The sequence below is a fragment of the Anomaloglossus baeobatrachus genome, chromosome 6, assembly GCF_048569485.1.
Source record: "Anomaloglossus baeobatrachus isolate aAnoBae1 chromosome 6, aAnoBae1.hap1, whole genome shotgun sequence".
Lineage (NCBI taxonomy): Eukaryota > Metazoa > Chordata > Amphibia > Anura > Aromobatidae > Anomaloglossus > Anomaloglossus baeobatrachus.
This window is the reverse complement of record NC_134358.1, coordinates 293050122-293072092: the sequence shown is the minus strand read 5'-3', so window position 1 is coordinate 293072092 and position 21971 is coordinate 293050122. Positions and strand designations below refer to the sequence as shown.

Sequence of the window (21971 nt, the reverse complement as noted above, 5' to 3'; positions counted from 1 at the left end):
CCAAGGACCTTTAAAAAATAAGAACTGGACTCTGCCCGCTATGAGCCAGTGCTTAGTTTGCACTAATTTTAATAAATGTCACTATTAAGGCAGACCACATCAGAGAGGGACCAATCCTACAAGGAGAGTTTTATTTTTCTTCTTCATCAAAACTGTTCTATGCAGTAAGAGTCTAAAGCGGGCTTTACACGCTGCGATATTGGTACCGATATCGCTAGCGTGCGTACCCGCCCCCATCGTTTGTGCAACACAGGCATATCGCTGCCCGTCGTGCACAAAATCGCACACCCCCATCACACAGACTTACCTGTCCTGCAACGTCGCTCTGGCCGACGATCAGCCTTCTTTCTAACGGGGCTGGTCTTGCGGCGTCACAGCGACGTCACCGCAGCAGGCGTCCAATAGAAGCAGAGGGGCGGAGATGAGCGGGACGTAACATCCCGCCCACCTCTTTCCTTCAGCATTGGCGGTGGAGGCAGGTAAGGAGATATTCCTCGCTCCTGCGGTGCCACACACAGCGATGTGTGATCCTGCAGGAATGAGGAACAACATCGTTAATTAGAAGAGAACGATTTTTTGTTTTAGGATGACCTCTCCGCGGCAAACTATTTTGGCCGCTTTTGCGATCATTTTAGGTCGCACATAAGTGTCACACGCTGCAATTTTGTTAATGACGCCGGATGTGCGTCACTAATGACGTGACCCTGACGATACATCATTAACGATATCGTAGCGTGTAAAGCCCGCTTAAGGCTAGGAATGCAAACAATGTTTTCTATGCCCAACATGTTCATTGTCTCCCCCACACTCCTCTTATCTTGGCTGCCACAATCTTTCCTCTTACTCCTCCAGTAGCAATATTTCATAAATAATTGGAAAAAACGGCCAGAACAATGTCATCAGCATGTCTGTTGTTGAGGAAGACCTCCTAGTCGATGGTTATCGGTGATGGTTTGTGGAGTCTTTGGGGCCTGTATATTGCCTTTCCACATAATTATTTAATTCAATAGATTTTGTGTTGCTAGAATACCGTATAGAAAACCTCGCTAGGTTGTCATTGGGGGAGACCTAGGTTCTCGGTCTTTGCTTACTGTGTGGACTACATACCATGTTATTCCAAAAATAAGACACTGTCATAGTTTTTTTGCCCCAATAAAAGCGCTAGGGCTTATTTTTGGTGTAAGTCTTATTCTTGGGGAAGCACGCTTGGGGGTACATTTAACCCCCCAAAAAAGCAGACCCCCCTTCTCAGGAGAATCATACTTACCAGACCCAGGAAGTCTGCGTAGCTCCCAGGTCCTCCTGTGATCTTCGGCAGGTGCTCCCAGCAGGAATGCTCCACAGGGTCATCTCCAAACATCAGATCGCACACACACCCTCACTTACCACATCTGGTAATATGGATTGCTTCCAGCCAGCAGGGGAAGATGGGACGCAGTGCAGTGAAGCGCGAGGACCTGTGGTGGCATGCATGGAGGACTCGGTGGTGGAACTCATTTATGCATTCCACTGCAGGTACTTTATGCGTTCCTCTGTGCTGCATCCCAGGATTCTCTGTTGGCCAGAAGCAATCGATATCACACAATGTGGTGAGTGTATGTGGGCAATCAGATGTGTGATTGTTTGTGAGATCTGATGTGCGTGTGATCTGATGCTTGTGTGCATGTCTGTGCGATCTGATGTGTGTGGGTGTGCGGTCTAAATGTGTGCGTGATCTGATGTGTGTGGGTGTGCAATCTGATGTGTGTGGGTGTGATCTGATTATGTGCACGATCTGATGTGTATCGGTGAGCGATCTGATGTGTATCGGTGAGCGATCTGATGTGTGTGGATGTGGTGTCTGTCTGTGTGCGATTTGATGTGTGTGTGCGATCTGATTATGTGCGCAATCTGATGTGTGTGGGTGTGCGATCTGATGTGTGATTATGTGTGTGATCTGACGTGTGTGGGTGTGTGATCTGATGTGTGTGGGTGTGCGATCTGATGTGTGATTGTGTGTGTGATCTGACGTGTGTGATCTGATGTGTGTGGATGTGCATTCCACTGCAGGTCCTCCCGTTCGGCATGTGGTGAGTATGATTGCAGGGTCTTCTGTCTTCTCTATTTTGGGGGTGTCTTCTTTCTATAAAGATATGTCCTGCAGTATTCTTTAACTTTTTTAGCTGCATGGAGACTTCAATATTGAACCGCGACCAGGGCTTATTTTTGGGGTAGGGGTTACATTTAAGCCTTACACAGAAAATGCTGAAAATTCCTGCTAGGGCTTATTTTTGGGGGAGGGCTTATTTTTGGAAAAACAGGGTAGTAAAATTCAAAACAATTAATATACTAATTCACAATGTAGGCAGCCACATGGTAAACAAAGACGATTTCTTTGCACACAAGTGCAAATGATGATCATGGAGATTCCGCAAACCTATAAAGAATGAATGGCACAATGGTTAAGCACAGTGAGGGGTACTTTGTGTGAAGCCCCGCAGGTGTTGTGTCGGTGCATTACCTTCAGGGACTCCACTCGGCTGGATCTGTCTGGTCACAGGTAGGAAACCTTCTTTGTAGTTTGTCGTGACGCCACTCTCAGATTTGCGGTCAGTGGGGGACCGCCACTGCAGGTTAAGGGATGCCTGGGGCTGATGGTGGGTGCAGCCAGTTGTAGTAGCCTCCTGAGAGTGAGGCAAGCCCCAGGGCCCTGTGTAGATGTGTAGAACTACAAGGCGCAGAATGACTCAACACAGGCAGGATGTCTTTCAGGGTTTTTACTCACAGTTGATGGCAGGGTGAGTGACCCGGGCGTAGCTGGGATGAACCAAGTGGGAACCAGGTGTCCTTCAGGCTGACTTGTGAGGGTGACTACTAACTCGCCTTCCTTAGCCCTTGGTGGTTTGGGGTGACCCCGACTTTGAGTCCCTATGGGGGTCACCCAGGGAAGTTGCTGAAGCCTCACTCCCCTTCAGTTGCCGTTTGCTTGTCGCCTGGACCAGATCACTCCAGCTTCTTGCCTCCTGTGAGCTATGGGCCCTAACTGTGGCTACGTGGCTGCGGCTTTTGTGGTGTTGTGGCGTGGGCTTTGAGAGCCCCACACTGGCAGGTTTAGCAAAAGAAAGTTGGATCTATCTCCGCTCCGGGATCTGCCGCCCGTTTGGGCCTGGTACTCTCTAGCAGTCTCCTTACTTCCCACTCCGTGCTCTCTCTTTAGCTGAAGATGGATTTCGGGTAGCACTCCTAGTTGACCGTTCTCCCCCGTCGGTAGCCACTGCGCGGGCGCTGTTAGACAGCAACAGCCCCACAGGTCTGCTCCTCACTGAGCCCTATGGAGTTCTGCTCTAACTGACTCACTGCCCCTCCTCTCCTGTTCTTGCCTACGCCACCTAGCAACCAGACTCTCTTACCACACCCCTTGAGAGGAGATGGAGGCTTTTGGCCCCCTCCACTATTCCAGTGAAGGTCAAGGCTTTTCCCCCTCCTGGGATCCCCAGGGGTCCTCTCATGGGTACATGTGTGAGAGCTGATTACTATGCGCCTGTGTTCCACACCCCGGTCAGCCTTCTGGATTACCTGTATTGTACTGTCCCCAGCATGGGTGCAGTACTCAGTGGTGCCTGACCAGGTCAGGGGCGCCACATTCCCCCTTAGTTATCACCAGCACGTCCTCGGGCTGCAAGACAACATTTTAAAATGCATAAAACATTAAAACATGTAAAACATTTAAAAGCACCAGGTACCATACATCACCACCCTCCACCCACAAGTCCGTTAACCCACCCAAAACCCTTTCACGTTGGCCGCGGCTTCAGCCACTTCTGGCAGGATGTAGAGGCGGCTTACTTGGGCTGGTGGTTTCAGGGTATACCTGGCCTGGTGGATCCGCGCCTTCAGCCTCTTCTGGCAGGATGCAGAGGCGGCCTCCACAGTTGGTGCTGACCAGGTACCCTCTTTGTGGTGGAGAGCCAGGCCCCATAAACAGGCATGCTCTCTGGTTGCAGGTGAGCCAAGGCCCTATATACGGACGGGCTCCTCCTGGTTGCAGACGAGCCAAGCCCCTAAACAGGCTGACTCTGGTGGCGGTGGTGCCCTCTGGTGTAACTATTTACACTGCGAGAGTTTGTGGCTATAGCCAGTTCATAGCCTTAAGGTTTATTTCTCACAATAGTTTTTGTGGGCACATGCTTAAACGTAAACGTTGCAAAACAAACTTTTCAAAACTTTAACTGATAACTTCTTTCTTTACTTTACTCCTCCATACCAGGGCTTTGGCCTGTTGGGCTGCGGCACCTGCTGCTTTCTTGGCCTCTTTCTTCATCTGTTGTTGTCTCATCTGTAGGTTCCTTGTCTTTTCTTTCTTGATCTTCATCTGTTTCCTTTGCTGCATCTGTTTCTGTATCTCTGTCTTTTTCCTGTAGCATGGGGTGGCTGTAAGGTTTGCTGGTACATAGTGCTACGTCAAGCGCGTACAGTCCTCTTTCGCCTTCATGCATAGTGAATTGTACTGAATCCCCCATCTTTAGGTTTCTGCCAGGGTGTCCTCTAGGCAGATGAGCGCTCACATCTCTTCTGTTGACAAATATCCCTTCTTTGATACCAGGGGCTACAATAAAGCCATATCCGCTTTTCAAGTTAAAGTCCTCTACTACTCCTCTGCAAAGGGGTCCTCTGACCTGGGCTTTGGACCTTCTCAGTAACCTTTTCTCCTGTAGGTCTCTGGCTGTGACTTCTCTCTGCTCTGGAGACTGTGGTGCAGGGGACAGCGTTGTTCTGTTGCGACGCCTTGTCTTGCGGGCTGGGTTCTGCTGGGCTGTTACCTCAATGCCTGCAGGGCCCCAGGTGAGGTTTCTGGGCTGATCTTCATCTGCAGACGGTGTCAAGTCCTCTTCATCCCAACGGGAATAGGGTAACATCTCCGGCTCTGAGTATTGCTCCACTGCCGGTGGCTCCGGAGTCAGCTCCTCAGCTTCCTGGCCTCCTCTCCCCCTTAGTGCTTCTGAGCACTCTGGTTGTGGTAGCGCTGGAGATGAGTGGTCCTCAGCTGGTCTGGGCGGTGGACTCTCTGGCGCGGCTGCAGGGGTTGCCTGAATCTCCTTGGGGGTATGCGGAGGGAGCAGATACCGATCCACCATCTCTTGTGGGAACTGGGCCTCTAGGTCAGCCTTCAGCTTCCAGTATTCGGAGTCTTCACCTATCAGGGATTTCCTAGCAGGGACCTCTTTGGACTGGGGAGCGGTGTCTGCTCTGGCCTTGCAGGCCGGGGTCAATGGTGATGCAATCTCTTTGCGGGCCGCGCCCTGTATGGCGGCGGCCTGGTCTTGGCGGGCCGCGCCTGGCATGGCGGCGGCCTGGTCTTGGCGGGCCGCGCCCTGTATGGTGGCGGCCTGGTCTTGGCGGGCCGCGCCCTGTATGGCGACGGCCTGGTCTTGGCGGGCCGCGCCCTGTATGGCGGCGGCCTGGATCGGCGTCGCAGCTGCGATGGGATCTGTGCAGGCTGGGCTGGGCGTCGCTGCAGGGACCGGGTCTTGGTGGGCCGAGCAGGGCATCGCTGCGGCGGCCGGGGCTTGGCGGGCCGAGCAGGGCATCGCTGCGGCGGCCGGGTCTTGGCGGGCCGAGCAGGGCATCGCTGCGGCGGCCGGGTCTTGGCGGGCCGAGCAGGGCATCGCTGCGGCGGCCGGGGCTTGGCGGGCCGAGCAGGGCATCGCTGCGGCGGCCGGGTCTTGGCGGGCCGAGCAGGGCATCGCTGCGGCGGCCTGGGCTTGGCGGGCCGCATCTGGCGTGGCTGCGGCCTAGCTCAGCGTCGCCGCGCCGGGCGCCTCTTCAGGGACCGCGAGCGTGGCAGCAGGGGTCGGGGCATCCGGGCCGGCAGGGGTAATACTGGACTCACCCATCGGTGGCAGCATCGGGGTCTGAGTCGTCGCCATCCGGTCTGGCACTCGGCGCGCGGCTCTCCTTTCATAGGCCCGAACCGCCGCGGTCATCTCCAGCATTTCCATTCGTTCTTCCCGGATCTGCTCCACAACCCGGGTCTCCAGTCGGTCGCAGAACTGGGCCAGCTCCCGATACCACCAGGCAGCGGAGCCCGGTTCTGGATTTCTGCGGTCAGACGCCATTTCTTCTGCGCCCTCTTCTGCACGACTCTCCAGCTGTGGACTCGCCGTTGCCTCTGATAGCAAGCTGTTCAGTTTCTGCTCTGCCTCTTTCAGCAGCTCCTCTCCCAGCAGCAGGCTTGTGGCTCCCTTTCTGTCCCGACGTCTCTGGACGCTTCCACTCTCATAGCTGGCAAGGTCAGAACTCTGCAGGGGATCTCTGGGTAGCCACACCTCTTCGTGGGCGGTAACTTCTTCCAGCGCGGGCTGCTGTTGTTTTTCAGCGCGCTTTTCATGGTGGCAATATGGCGGCGCTTCCAATTTTTCAAGCGGACCGCCCAGGCACATGGTCACCTGTCTGAACAGGTCTAGTCCTTATCCTGTTCGTGACGCCAGATGTGAAGCCCCGCAGGTGTTGTGTCGGTGCATTACCTTCAGGGACTCCACTCGGCTGGATCTGTCTGGTCACAGGTAGGAAACCTTCTTTGTAGTTTGTCGTGACGCCACTCTCAGATTTGCGGTCAGTGGGGGACCGCCACTGCAGGTTAAGGGATGCCTGGGGCTGATGGTGGGTGCAGCCAGTTGTAGTAGCCTCCTGAGAGTGAGGCAAGCCCCAGGGCCCTGTGTAGATGTGTAGAACTACAAGGCGCAGAATGACTCAACACAGGCAGGATGTCTTTCAGGGTTTTTACTCACAGTTGATGGCAGGGTGAGTGACCCGGGCGTAGCTGGGATGAACCAAGTGGGAACCAGGTGTCCTTCAGGCTGACTTGTGAGGGTGACTACTAACTCGCCTTCCTTAGCCCTTGGTGGTTTGGGGTGACCCCGACTTTGAGTCCCTATGGGGGTCACCCAGGGAAGTTGCTGAAGCCTCACTCCCCTTCAGTTGCCGTTTGCTTGTCGCCTGGACCAGATCACTCCAGCTTCTTGCCTCCTGTGAGCTATGGGCCCTAACTGTGGCTACGTGGCTGCGGCTTTTGTGGTGTTGTGGCGTGGGCTTTGAGAGCCCCACACCGGCAGGTTTAGCAAAAGAAAGTTGGATCTATCTCCGCTCCGGGATCTGCCGCCCGTTTGGGCCTGGTACTCTCTAGCAGTCTCCTTACTTCCCACTCCGTGCTCTCTCTTTAGCTGAAGATGGATTTCGGGTAGCACTCCTAGTTGACCGTTCTCCCCCGTCGGTAGCCACTGCGCGGGCGCTGTTAGACAGCAACAGCCCCACAGGTCTGCTCCTCACTGAGCCCTATGGAGTTCTGCTCTAACTGACTCACTGCCCCTCCTCTCCTGTTCTTGCCTACGCCACCTAGCAACCAGACTCTCTTACCACACACCTTGAGAGGAGATGGAGGCTTTTGGCCCCCTCCACTATTCCAGTGAAGGTCAAGGCTTTTCCCCCTCCTGGGATCCCCAGGGGTCCTCTCATGGGTACATGTGTGAGAGCTGATTACTATGCGCCTGTGTTCCACACCCCGGTCAGCCTTCTGGATTACCTGTATTGTACTGTCCCCAGCATGGGTGCAGTACTCAGTGGTGCCTGACCTGGTCAGGGGCGCCACATTTGCATGCTGCGACATCGCAAGCCGATGCTGCGATGCCGAGCGCGATAGTCCCCGCCCCCATCGCAGCTGCGATATCCTTGTGATAGCTTCCGTAGCGAACATTATCGCTACGGCAGCTTCACATGGACTCGCCTGTCCTGGGACGTCGCTCTGGCCGGCGACCCGCCTCCTTATTAAGGGGACGGGTCGTGCGGCGTCACAGCGACGTCACATGACAGGCGGCCAATAGGAGCGGAGGGGCGGAGATGAGCGGGATGTAAACATCCCGCCCACCTCCTTCCTTCCGCATATCCTACGGAAGCCGCAGTGACGCCGGTAGGAGATGTTCCTCGCTCCTGCGACTTCACACACAGCGATGTGTGCTGCCGCAGTAGCGAGGAACAACATCGGACCGTCGAGTCAGCGTAATTATGGATTACGCTGATGTTGCACCAATGATACGATTACGACGCTTTTGCGCTCGTTAATCGTATCATCGAACCTTTACACACTACGATGTCGCATGCGATGCCGGAAGTACGTCATTTTCAATTTGACCCCACCGACATCGCACCTGCGATGCCATAGTGTGCAAAGCCCGCCTGACTCTCCACTCAAACATGGACCAAAGTGTCCCATTCTTGCGATCAATGGAAATTGCTACATTTTCACATATTCTTTAGATAAATTCTGGTTAGCAAAGTTTTTGGAAGGTTTTCTCATGCATTCGTCTTACCCAAAATCAGAAGTTGATGCAAAAAAAAGGGGATTCATGATGGAAGAACGTATAGTTCACCCAACTCCCAGATCAACACCTTACTTTGGCTCAACATACTCCATCAAAAATTGCAATTAACTTTTTTGTTTTCAAAAAATGGTTTTATGTGAATCAAAATTCTGATCAGTATGCTACTTATGATGCCCCTGGACTAAACTGGTTTCAGGCACAGCACTGCTGAAAGGATTAGCAGTTCTGAGTAGAGATGAGCCACCCCCCTAGAGTTCGAGTTCGGTTCGGTTCGCCAAACAGTGCCCCGTTCGACGAGCCGTTCGTCGAACTCTCGAACCCCATAGGAAACAATGGGAGGCAATCACAAACACATAAAAACACCTGGAAAACACCCTCAAAGTTGTCCAAAAGGTGCCAAACAACTCCCAAGACAACACAAACACATGGGAAAGTGACAAAGACAAATACTCATGCGAAAACTAAACAGCTGGACGAGGAAAAAGAGGAGGAGACACAGATATAGGCATGGCATGCCCTTCTAAAATCATGTAAAATACAGCAAGGGTACTTGAGAGAGACTCTCCCTTTTTTCCAAAAATTGGGCACCACAGACACCACTTCAGTGGCAGCACTTGTGCCCCTGTTGTACACTGGACAGGTTGATTTGCATCAAACACATTCAAAAATACGCCAGCCTTAACTGTCCCCAGGATGACACCGGGGTAGGTAGCAAAGTCTTTGCTGAACCATGACTTGTTCATCTTGGCTCATTTTTAAAAACATTGCAAGGGTTACTCCAAGCAGAGTCTCCCTTTTTTTCCAAAAATTGGGCCACACAGACACCCTTTTAGTAGCAGCACTTGTGCCCCAGTTGCAAACTGTATGTGTTGATTAGCATCAAGCACATTCAAAAATACGCCAGCCTTAACTGTCCCCAGGATGACACTAGGGTGGGTAGCAAAGTCTTTGCTGAACCATGACTTGTTCACCTTGGCTCATTTTTAAAAACACTGCAAGGGTTACTCCAACGCAAACAAATGTGAAAACACACACATTGGAGTATAAAAATCCACCAAATGTATTAAATATATATTAAAAGACATACATGTAAAGAGAAAGAACTCTATGTGTTGGTACACAGAAGAGAAGAGGCAGATAACAAGGAGGTAGTAAATCTCACAAAGGTGGAGACCACATGACTACACGTATTGATAATCAAGGAGGTCTGGGGGGGCAAAAGGACACTGGAGTACAGATGGAATCAACACATACATAGTCCACCACCCACAGACCAAATTCCAATAATATCGTGTGGTGGCCCTTGAAGAAGGATCATGAAACGCGCGTTGGGCTCTGACCAGTGACTACCTGATCCTGTCTGGTTATCGGGAGAGTGATTCTCACCTTACCCTGTGTGTCCTGGGTGTCCCCAAGATAAATACGGTTTTAAAACTTTGTCAGTACATTGTATGGGACGCGGACCGGTGACAATGTAAGTGGTGATCCTCTCCTTTTTCTAGCGGGATATTATTGGAATTTGGTCTGTGGGTTTTGGACTATGTATGTGTTGATTCCATCTGTACTCCAGTGTCCTTTTGCTCCCCCCCAGACCTCCTTGATTATCAATACATGTAGTCATGTGGCCTCCTCCTTTGTGAGATTTACTACCTCCTTGTTATCTGCCTCTTCTCTTCTGTGTACCAACACATAGAGTTCTTTCTCTTTACATGTATGTCTTTTAATATATATTTAATAAATTTGGTGGATTTTTGTACTCCAATGTGTGTGTTTTCACATTTGTTTGCATTAATATAGGAGTTGATCCTTTAATTATTTCCTATTATGGGGGAATACATGTGCACTAGCACCTGACAATGGTTTATAATATGATTTCCCCCATTGTTTCCATGAATATTGTATTCAATGGTTACCGGGGTGGGTAGCAAAGTCTTTGCTGAACCATGACTTGTTCATCTTGGCTCATTTTTAAAAACACCGCAAGGGTTACTCCAAGCAGAGTCTCCCTTTTTTCCAAAAATTGGGCCACACAGACACCCCTTTAGTGGCAGCACTTGTGCCCCAGTTGCAAACTGTATGTGTTGATTAGCATCAAGCACATTCAAAAATACGCCAGCCTTAACTGTCCCCAGGATGACACCGGGGTGGGTAGCAAAGTCTTTGCTGAACCATGACTTGTTCATCTTGGCTCATTTTTAAAAACACCGCAAGGGTTACTCCAAGCAGAGTCTCCATTTTTTCCAAAAATTGGGCCCCACAGACACCACTTCAGTGGCAGCACTTGTACCCCAGTTGCAAACTTTACAGGTACATTTGCATCAAGCACATTCCAAATCCCCAAACATTTACTCTCCCCAGGATGACACAGGGGTAGTAAAGTCCTTGTGGATCCATGACTTGTTCATTTTGATGAACGTTAGTCTGTCCACATTGTCACTGGACAGACGCGTGCGCTTATCTGTCAGCACACACCCAGCAGCACTGAAGACACGTTCAGAGACAACGCTGGCAGCTGGACACGACAATATCTCCAAGGCATAAGTGGCGAGCTCAGGCCATTTTTCAAGATTTGAAGCCCAAAATGTTCAAGGCTCCAGTTGCAAAGTCATGGCATCGATGTTCATTTAGAGATACTCCTGTATCATCCTCTGCAGCCGTTGACTATGTGTCATACTTCGTGTCTCTGTTGGCGTTGCAAAGGATGGTCTAAAAAAATTATGAAACGATTCAATAAAATTGCTGTTACCAGCACCAGATACGGTGCTGCTGGTAGGTTTAGACTGTTGATGACGAGACCGTCCCATGTTTGTCAAGTTACAACTGGGAGATTCACTCCGTGCACCACTAGGGTTTGGTGGAAAAGCCGAGCTAAGATTGAGTAACAGCTTCTGCTGATACTCCTGCATACGTGCGTCCCTTTCTATGGCTGGAGTTATTTCACAAAATTTGGACTTGTACCGGGGATCTAATAGTGTGGCAACCCAGTAGTTATCATCACTTCTAATTTTGACAATCCAAGGGTCATGTTGTAGGTAGTGCAGCAAGAAGGCGCTCATGTGTCTTGCGCATCCATGCGGACCAAGTCCTTGCTGTGTTTGTGGCATAGAGGTGCTAACCGTTCTTTCTTCCTCTGACATCTCCCCCCAACCTCTTTCAACTGAAATGTGACCAAGGTCTCCCTCATCTGCTGAGTCTTCCATGTGCATGGACAGTTCGTCCTCCATTTCTTCATGTTCTCCTGCACCCTCCTCAATATTTTGCCTGCTACCATGCGCCCTTGTTAAGCCCTCTCCCCCACCGTCCCATGCCTGCCGCCTTGGTGATGATGAACGTCTGGACCTTGGTGATGTTGTTATCCCTTGCGCATATGAATCCTCATGTACTTCCACCCCTTCCTGTTGAACCACCCCATTACTCCAAATAGTGTGTAATGTGTGCTCCAGTATGAAAATGACTGGAATTGTCATGATGATAATGGCATTGTCAGCGCTAAACATATTCGTCGCCATGTCGAAACTATGCAGAAGGGTGCATAGGTCCTTGTTCTGAGACCACTCCATCAGGGTGATCTTCCCCACCACTGCATCTCGTTGGCCCAGGCTAAACGTCATGATATATTGCACCAGTGCTCGGTGGTGCTGCCACAGTCACTGTAACATGTGGAGAGTCGAATTCCAGGGTGTCGGCACATCGCATTTCAGGTGATGAACTGGCAGGCCGAAAGACTTCTGGAGCGATGCAAGTCACTCAGCTGCGGCGGTTCAATGGCGGAAGTGAGCAGACAGTTTTCGTGCCCTGTACAGAAGGCCATCTAGGCCGGGATAATGTGTTAAAAATTGCTGGACAAAAAGGTTCAACACGGGAGCCATACAAGGCACGTGTGTCACCTTGCCCAGGCGAAGGGCCGCACCCAGGTTTGCAGCATTGTTGCACACGGCCTTACCTGGCTGCAGGTTGAGTGAAGACAACCATGTATGAAACTTGGACAGCAGAGCTGCCCACAACTAAGCTGCTGTGGGACTCTTATTTCCAAGACATTTCAATCTAAAGACCCCCTGATGCCGTTGAGCTCTGCTGCCAGCATAGTAAGAAGGTGTTCGTGATTCTTTGTGCACAGTTACAACGCTGGTGGCCTGACCAGGCAGGCTTGGGGCGGAGGTGGAGGACCCAGACAAGGTTGAGGAGGCAGAAGCGTTGGAGGAACTTATACATACAGAGAATTGATGCCCAAGTCGTGGAGACGGCAAGACTTGTTCAGCAGACCCTTCTCCATCTATCACCATAGTTACCCAGTGCCCATTTAGTGACATGTAACGCCCCTGTCCATGCTTACTGGTCCAAGTATCGGTGGTGAAATGCACCCATTCACACACAGAGTTTCTCAAGGAAGCGGTGATGTTGGCTGCGACATGCTGGTGTAGCGCAGGCACACTTTTCTTGGAGAAGTAGTGGTGACTGGGCATCTGGTACTGGGGCACTGCAACGGACATAAGGTCTTGAAAATCCTCTGTATCCACCAGGCAGCATTTCCGTAGCCAAGAGCTTACAGAGGGATAAAGTCAACCTCTTTGTCCACATCTGAGGGACAGAGATCTGGCTGCTGTGTGTAGACGGTGGTGAGTAGGATGTCCCTGGAAAAATGCAGGTTTGTGAGGAAAGTGCAGGCATAGACATGATGTTGCCTTCATCCAACGTTGGTGCTATCGATGTCTGAGAGAGCTGTACACACGCACTTGTTGTCCCTTCCAAACCAACTGACGACCTACCAAGCAAACTGCCTGTTGTGGTTACAGTGGTGGAAGGTGTGCGTGGAAAACCAGGTGTGACAGCTGTCCCCACAGTAATAGAAGATGAAGAGCATGCGGATGCACTGGAAGGGACAGGCGGTGGTTGGACCGCTACTCTAGGCCGCATTGCAGCACAGTGAGCTTCCCACTGGGAATTATGCTTGGTATTCATGTGACGATTCATGGAAGAAGTTGTCAAACTGGTGAGCTTTTTGCCTCTACTTATAGATTCCCGACAAATTTTACAGATCACATGATTTGGGAGATCCTTTGCAAGGTCAAAAAAGGACCAGGCTAGGTAAGGCTTAGAGGACATGCGACCTGCAGAGCCACCCCGACTTGTGCTCAGAGGCAGAGTGGTGGCTGAGGATGCAGTTGTAGATGTGCTACCAGTACTCCGACTCTGTCCAGGAAGGCGCAAGGTAACTTCGTCGTCAGTTGCATCCTCCTCCCCTGCCTCTGTTGACCTCCTCAAGTGCCTGACTGTGGGTTGACAGTAAGTGGAATCTAGAACTTCATCATCATGCGTTGTGTTTGCACTTCCCTCACCCTCAGACCTAGCCTCTTCCTGCCCTGACCGAATATTTAAGTTGTCATCCCAATCTGGTATCTGTGTCTCATCATCATCAGTACGTTCCTCCTTGTCTCCACCATCAGGTGTTACAGTTTTGGAATGAGGGTCTACATTATGCTCAGAAACTTCATCAGGGCCTGAATCTGAGTCACAAAGGTTCTGGGCATCACTGCAGACCATTTCCTGGTCTGTACTCACTGTAGCTTGGGAGCAGACCTCTGATTCCCACCCTATAGTGTGACTGAACAGCTCTGCAGACTCAGCCATCTCTGGTACACCATACTGTGCAGGGCGGGTGGAGACTTTATAGCTGGGAGAAAGCAATTGTGATTGAGATGACAACTCAGAGGACTGTTTTTTTTTGGATGTGGTAGTTGAGGTGGAGGACAGGGCACTTGTTGGAGCACTTGAGATCCATTCAAGCATGTTCTTTTTTTGTGCATCATCTACCTTTCTTAGAGTTGTTCGGGTTCGTAAAAAAGGGAGCACATCGGATTGTCCACGGAAAGTTGTAGACATTTTACTATTGCTGGAAGATGGCTTATCTTCAGCCGATGTTAATGTAGCTTTGCCACCTTCCCCACGGACACAAACTTTTTTTCCTTTTCCAACATGCCTGTTCCCCTTTCCACCAGCATCAGTCCTTTTGCCACTCATTTTGTTAGCGACAAGATTAGTCACTTAAAATGTGGTAGCTAAAATTGATAGGTGGTGTAGATTGCAGAGGTGGTCTAGCTGTATTGACAGCAGAAGAATCAACACTGACTATCCCTGACAATGCAACTATGGCCCTAAAACTGGCAGCACTGTTTGCTATAAAAATAGCGTAGCAAAATGTGCATGAGGCTTTAATGCAGAGGTGCTGGAAAATGCTTGGCATCGGTGGGACACAAAATTAGTATAGCAGCCACTGTTTGGATCTCACTTATATTCAGCACTGTTTGCTATAAAAATAGCGTAGCAAAATGTGCATGAGGGTTTAATGCAGAGGTGCTGGAAAATGCTTGGCACCGGTAGGACACAAAATTAGTATAGCAGCCACTATTTGGATGCCACTATATTCAGCACTGTTTGCTATAAAAATAGCATAACAAAATGTGCATGAAGGTTTAATGCAGAGGTGCTGGAAAATGCTTGGCACCGGTGGGACACAAAATTAGTATAGCAGCCACTGTTTGGATGCCACTTATATTCAGCACTATTTGCTATAAAAATAGCGTAGCAAAATGTGCATGAGGCTTTAATGCAGAGGTGCTGGAAAATGCTTGGCATTGGTGGGACACAAAATTAGTATAGCAGCCACTGTTTGGATGCCACTTATATTCAGCACTGTTTGCTATAAAAATAGCATAGCAAAATGTGCATGAGGGTTTAATGCAGAGGTGCTGGAAAATGCTTGGCACCGGTGGGACACAAAATTAGTTTAGCAGCCACTGTTTGGATGCCACTAAGTTTCAGCACTGTTTGATATAAAAATACCGTGGCAAAAGTGGGCAGGTGGGTACAGTGGCCGGGTTCTCTGGGTCAGTGGACATGAAAGGAAGCCTCACTTTCTATCCCTCCTAATGGTGAAATGCAGCAAGGAATTCCCTGAGCTTCGGTACACAGACGCTGTTATCTGAAGCTGTATAAAGCGTTTCCACGGACCTGACTGTCACCTATGGCTCTGAGCCCGAGAAAATTAGCCCTGAAAAGGGCTGAAATAAACTTCTGTCCCTAATCTATAGAGTGCTGTGTGTATTGCGTACACAGCCGGACCGGCGACAGGAGCTGCGTGAGCAGTGACTGTCACCTACAAGCAGAAAGCAGATAATGGCGCCCTGAAGGAAAATGGCCATACTTTTAATGCAAGGACACGTGGCATGGACAGCCTATGACACATGCCCTTGCTTGTCTGGCAAAAAAACCCACTTAGCTGTGTGTGTGTCTGGGATTGGCTGACATGCTGGCCCGCCGCACTGCACGCGCGCTTAGGAAAAAAAAAAATGGCGATCGCCATTACCCCAGCAGCACTGATCTATACGCGCCGCCCCCGCACACTATACGCTGAAATTAGATAATAGTGTGAATCACAGAGTGACTCACACTATTACAGTGAAAAGCCAGCTAGTAAATAGCTAGGCTTTTTGCTGATCGAACCGTTCTCGAACGTAACTCGAGCTATCGAGCTTTTAGCATAAGCTCGCATTCGCGCTCGATCTCGAGCACCCCCAAAATCACTCGAACATGAAATTGCCGAACCTCGAACATTGCTCAACTCTAGTTCTGAGCATATTGTGCCTCTTATACGATCAAGCTTGGGGCGCAATAATTGGCCTAAAGCATGGTTCTAAAGAGTAGGGACATTATATAAACAGGTACAATAATGTCAAGTTTCAGCATTATGGTGCCCAGAATCTGCAATTTGGACTGAAATCCCATTAGTTTCGGGGGGGTCTTGGAGAATCGATGGTCTGGTCTGAGATCTATATGTAGTTAGGTGATCTGGAGCCAATTTCTCTTTTACTCCTACAAATCTTTCCAATGGCCCTTTTCAGAACATATCAAGTATATTTTTAATCAGCATTGACCCCTAAGCCACAGTTTTCTAGCACACATTTGAAGATTTAGCTAGATGCACGTGAAATGAACCTTTTACAAGAGAACATAACTACTTTACACATATCTCTGATAGCTGAGGTAATATTTTATTTAGTAATCCCTGAAGGATAATAGCATGTGTAAACTGCATAAATGTCTATAAAACCGTGTATTCAGTTTATTCATGAACAATATGTATCCACATAAAACACAAGACTCAAGGCTAAAAAGCACAAAGTGAGGGCGCAGCTGATTTTACAGGCAATACATGGAATGGTAAAATGTTCTCTGAGGCAGTTACATATTGAAAGCTTTCACTTCCATTACTGATTGCATGACTGGAGCTATGGCTACAACCACAGATATTATCTACTATTGCTCAGTAAGATCAGCAATTAGCAAATATAAAAATATCATTAAAAGGAACCTATCACCTGATTCATTCTGTTAACCATGGACACCATGAATCAGACACAGGGTCCACTATTACATGTTTCTTCTTCTGTGACAAAGACAACAAAAGTTACTCTAACTAAAGACAAATTAAAATATAACCTTTAATCTAATTTTTTTAAGAAATGTACCTAAATTTAAAAACACAGGATGCAGGATAAGGCACTAATGATTCTATAAGTCATATGGCTATAATATAAAGTTATAATGTCCACTCAAGGTAGAATTCAGTTTGTATCTAACAGTTGACCATTTGGTTTCTCAATTCTCCTGATCAAGACATATTGGTCAAAAAAATAAAAAAAAAAGCCGTATGCAGTTCCTCTTATTTTGATACACAGCCAAGATAAGTACACAGCTAGGGGCTGCAACCTGTAGCCATGGGATATATATGTGCTGGTATCAATACTTTATTTATTTATTCATTTTATACCACACTAGACCCACAGACAGGGTCTGTGATTCCAACCAATCACAGACACTGTCTGGAGGCGGGATCTGACTGCAGCCAATCAGACATGCGGGAGGGTGGGGCAAGCAGTGAATATGGAAGTTGGATAATCAGAGGCCCAGGACGTACAAGCAGTTACAGCCGCAAGAGCAGTTACAGCCGCGCCGGAGACTTGATAAGTATGTCCTGCTATATTTTAATTCTTTTACAGCCCCCCTACATCATTTTACAACACATAAATTTAACCTCCCATTGAATTCAATGGGCTTCATATGTTCTCTGTTCGAACTGTTCAACGAACTCTGGGAGGCTTGGTAAAGATCGGCGAACCGAACTTTGAAAGGTTCATTCATCTCTAGTAATGGGTTTACATTGGTGGTACTCACTTACTAAGGGACCAGTTCAGTGAACAATTCAAAGAACATATCCAAACCCCATTGAATTCAATGGTATACAAAACCAAATGCATAGAAAACACCATCGGGGAAGGGGGGAAGCTTCCAAAGCAGCTCTAGCACAGCTATTAGCTTCCTAAAATATTAACATAAGAAATATTGAGTTTGATGCGTGACAGGTGTAAGCCTGGTGGACAGAGACCCCACATACCTCATACAACAGCTCAAACTGCTTTTATGTTCAGCCACACTAATGTGGCACCAATATTAGCTTCATAGACATATTTAAGGATAGTAAGAGAAGTGGATCAGTGGAAGGTAACTGCATGACTGCCAGTCTGGGAGCCCTACTGCTACAGGCAACACACAACAAGGAAACCAAGCTAGAAGTCCTCATCCCCATTTCACAAAATCTGGGGCAGACGCCAGGAAAGTAGCATCAATTGCCCCAGACTACAAGTAGTATAATGGCACAGCAGTCATGCATGGACCATGCATGAGACAGGATCTGGGCCAGCATTTACAGCTTTCAAATTAAGTTAAAATTAAGAGGTGGGTGGGTGAGTGACCGATGTAGGCCTGCTGTGCTGCGAACCCTCATACCTCATGCAACAGCTCAAACTGCATTTCTGCTCAACTACTGTCGCGGGGTGAGGGGCCGCGCTCGCTACGCTCGGGTCCGGGGCTGCTGCTGCTCGGTGGCTCAAGTGGTGGGCCGGAACCAGGGACTCGAGCAGCGCTCCTCGCTCTTGAGTGAAAAGGGAAGGTTTGTTTGGGGAGATAGTTCGGGATGCCACCCACGGGTCGTGGTGATAATGGGCACCACCGCTGCTGGTGACGGGGATCCCGGGAGCGATGGCAGGGAGCAGCTAAGATGTTGGTTCCCCCTCCGTGGGTAGGGGTTGGTGATCCCGGGGCCCGGTGGTGGTACGGGGAGGCAGGGTAGCTGGGGTGCAGGGTTGTGGAGGCAGCACGGCGCAGTGCCGGATGGCACTATTGTACTCACTCAGGCACAGATTCACAGAGTCTTTGGTAAACCAAACGGCTGAATGGACGGGTCCCGCAGCCGGCTGCAGTGTCTTTACTCTTCCTGGACAGGTTGATGGTGGCTGTCTTTCCCTGCACCGTTGTAGAATGTATTGACTCCGATGGTTTCCCACTGGTAGTCCGCTCCCCGGCGTGTATGTACCGAAGGAGCCCCTTTTGCCTGCAGGCGCTGGCCCTTGGATCTCTAGACTATGGCGGTGGCTTTTTATCCTCACTGTGTGGACAGTTGCCTTCTGTCGGGTCTTGGGTGTGAGGGAACCCCTAAGGTCCCGGTCACTATCTGATTTGACCGTTGTCGGCGGCTCCTAACCTGGTCGGGGTCTGATGGCCCTGCCTTTGTGCTTGGTTCAGATCTGCTCCCCGGCTTGGTACCGGCGGGCCACCACCCGTCCCCGGTCCTACGGTTCCGCTGACCTGCGCCAACTCCTGCAGACGGCCACCACCATCTGCCGACTTTGCTGACAGTGCCTGGGCTCCGACCCAGACACTAACAGTTTCTCTACTCCACTTCTCCACTCCACTGCACTTGAACTCTAAACTTAACTCCTCTCCACTCCACTCCAAACTCAACTCCCTGCTTTTCCCGCCTCCAGGCCTGTGAACTCCTCGGTGGGCGGGGCCAACCACCTGGCTCCACCCCACCTGGTGTGGACATCAGACCCTGGAGGAGGCAACAAGGATTTTGTTTGACTGTTGTTGACTATCCAGGGGAAGGGGTGTGTGTCATGTTGTGTTTGTGACTACCTGGCTAGTCCAGGGCGTCACACTACACTCATGTTGCTGTAATATTAGATTCATAGACTGTTATTGCTACACACATTTAAGGATAGTAAGAGAGGTAAATGAGTGAAAGGTAGCTGCATGCCTGCCAGTCTGGGAGCCCTTCTGCTACTTGCAATACACTACAAGGAGACCCAACAAAGAGTCCTCATCCCCAATTCCCAAAATTAGTGGCAGACACCAGGAAAGTGGCATCAATTGCCCCAGACTACAAATAGTATAATGGCGCTGTTTTCAGGCACGATCCATTTATAAGACTTCTGGGCCAGCATTTACAGCTTTCAAACTAGGTTAAAATTAAGAAGTGGGTGGGTGAGTGACCGGTGTATGGCTGCTGTGTTCTGAGACCCTTGCCACTACAGGCAACACACAACATGGGGACCCAATTTGGAGTCTCAACATTTTCAAAAATGAGGGTCAGACACCCCTAATTAATCAATTACCTTCAATTCTCATCAATTGCCCCAGGATACAAGTAATATAATGTCACAGCATGGATGCACGGGACAGGGCCTGGAACATTTCTAACTTAAACATTGATCGGTAAGAGGTGGATGAGTTACAAGAGTAGGTCTCATGCTCTGAGACCCCTGCCACTACAGGCAACACACAACAAGGAGACGCAAATAAGAGTCTCTATTTACAAAAAAATGTCTCATTGTGACTCAAGAGGAAGCAAAAGGTGGAGGAATAGGAGTAATAGTAGGCTATTCATTCATACAAAATAGCCAAATTGTAAAATTAACAGAGGTGGACAGACCTTTTGATTGTTGCGTCACCAAGGCACTTGTTAGTAACATCACAGTCATCAGCAACAGCAGCCATAGAAGCCACAACAAAAATGTCACAGACTAATAATGCGAGATCAAGGCAGCACACTGAAAACTATACCATTGCCTCCTCTACACAGATTGCGACTGGGGTGGAAAAGTAATTGCAGATCCATGACTTGTTTATCTTGATTAAAGTTAGTTGGTTTATACTTTCAGGGAACAGTTCTGAAAGAACGCTGGCTGCCAGACATGACAAAACCTCTAAGGCATGATTGTCGAGCTCAAGCCACTTTTCCATTTTTGAAGACCAAAATGCTACCCATCGATATTGAGCTCTAGATACTCCTGCACCAGCCTCTCCAGTTGTTCACTAAGTGTAAAGCGGGCTTTACACGCTGTGACATCGGTAGCAATTGCTAGTGATGTCGAGCGTGATAGCATCCGCCCCTGTCGCACATGCGATATGTGGTGATTGCTGCCGTAGCGAACATTATCGCTACGGCAGCTTCACACGCACATACCTGGTCGGCAACTTCGCTGTGACCGCCGAACAATATCTCCTTCAAGGGAGAGGTGCGTTTGGCTACACAGCGATGTCACCGCGACGTCACTAAGCGGCCGGCCAATAGAAGCGGAGGGGCGGAGATGAGCGGGACATAATATCCCGCCCACCTCCTTCCTTCCGCATTGTTGGTGGAGGCAGGTAAGGAGATGTTTGTCATTCCTATGGTGTCACACACAGCGATGTGTGGTGCTGCAGGAAGGACAAACAACATTGTACCGGCAGCAGCAGCAGCGATATTATGGAAAGGAGCGACGTGTCACCGATCAACGGTTTTTGACGTCTTTGCGATTGGTGATCGTCGCTCATGGGGTTTACACGCTGCAATGTCGGTAACGGCGCCGGATGTGCGTCACTAACGACATGACCTCGATGATATATCGTTACCGATGTCGCAACATGTAAGGCCCGCCTAAGACTTGTACTCTGTTCTGCTGGTGCACGAGTAGGTCCAAACAATTTGTGACATAACTCGGAGAAATTGCTTCTACCTTTTAAACTGCTGCTACTGCTAATGCTTCTGACACGACGACTCAATGATACCGGGGTTTGAAGTCTAGTCTAGAACTGTGATGCACACTGTGCTTCTTTGCTGTCTTGGGTAAAACCAGTCTTAAGATTGTGTACAAACTTGTTTGTTTCGATACTCCAGGGGAGAGCATTTGGCAAAATTTACTCTTGTATCGTGGTTCTAACAGAGTGGCATCCCAGTGTCGCGGGCGGAGGAGGGGACGCCGCGCTCTCCCTCTGCTCGGGTCCGGCTGCCGCGGCTGCTGCGGCCTGCCGCTGCTCGGTGGCTTGAGCAATGGGCCGGATCCCGGGGACTCGAGCGGCGCTCCTCGCCCGTGAGTGAAAAGGGGAATTGGTGTTTGGGATAGTTTATTGTCCGTGACGCCACCCACGGTTGTGGTGATTTGTTAACACCACCGCTGCTCTGTATGGGGAGCCCGGGAGTGATGGTATGGAGCAACCAGTTGTTGATGTGCCCTCCGTGGGTAGGGGTTGTGGTGCTCCCGGGGCCCAGTGATGAGGTGGGTGATGCAGGGCTTGGTGGGGTGCAGGCACGCGGGGGCAGCGCTGTGCCTTGCGGCACTGTGGTACTCGCTCAGCCTGAGACAATGACACAGTTCTCGGTAAAACACACGGCTGGAAAGACGGTTCCCACGGACGGCTGCACTTGCTTTTCCCCAGTAGTTGACGGTGACGGTCCCTTTT

General features: G+C 49.8%; 1 protein-coding gene across 1 annotated transcript in view; it reads left to right on the top strand.

The window, feature by feature from the left end:
• OTULINL (OTU deubiquitinase with linear linkage specificity like) overlaps positions 1-21971 on the top strand; it is a 139639-nt gene that overhangs the window by 72440 nt on the left and 45228 nt on the right. The gene's annotated exons all lie outside the window — the stretch shown is intronic.